Genomic DNA, 693 nt, shown 5'->3' with positions numbered 1-693 from the left:
CCCCCTGTCCCCACTACCACCCCGATGGTCCACAAAGAGCCCCCTCCCCACCTCCGTCCCGCCACCGTGCTCCTCACCCCGGCTAATCCCGGCAAAGTCTGACGTTAACGACTTTTGTCACCCAAGTCATTAACATAATAGGACTTTCCACAGCAAAATTGAATATTAATGCTACACCCGGCTGCGGAGCGCGACGGATAATTGCTCTAATACATTTTCCAGCAGGATTTTCCCATCACAGGAGCAATTCCATTAACAAACCCGATTATTAAGCACCGAAACGTGCCGCTCAGCACCGGGAAGGGGCGGTGGACCGGGCCGATCCCCGCAGTCCCGGGACGGTGCTGCCCGGACCCGTCCCCTTCCGCCGCCCTTTGTCTCCGTCACCCGGACGACACCGGGATTTGTCCCCGTGCCAGGGACGTGGCCCCGGCTGTCCCTGCAGTCTGTCCTTGTGCCGTGTCCGTGCGTCCCGCTGGCCTCCGGGCTGTCCGGAGGGTCCCCCGGGCTGTGCCGTGTCCCCCCGGGCTGTGCCGTGTCCCCCCGGTTCGCCCTCCTAATTCAATTGTTATCCCGGCGAAATTAATAGCTCCGGCGTCATCTAATCGCTTTTACAAGTGATTGGGATTTATTTGAGCATTTTCAATCAATTACGTCCTTTGAACAACAAAAAACAACCCCACAATGCCTTGA

The sequence above is a fragment of the Chaetura pelagica genome, unplaced genomic scaffold (assembly GCF_000747805.2).
Source record: "Chaetura pelagica isolate M959 unplaced genomic scaffold, ChaPel_1.0 scaffold1453, whole genome shotgun sequence".
Taxonomy (NCBI): Eukaryota; Metazoa; Chordata; class Aves; order Apodiformes; family Apodidae; genus Chaetura; species Chaetura pelagica.
Note: the sequence above shows the minus strand (reverse complement) of the source record.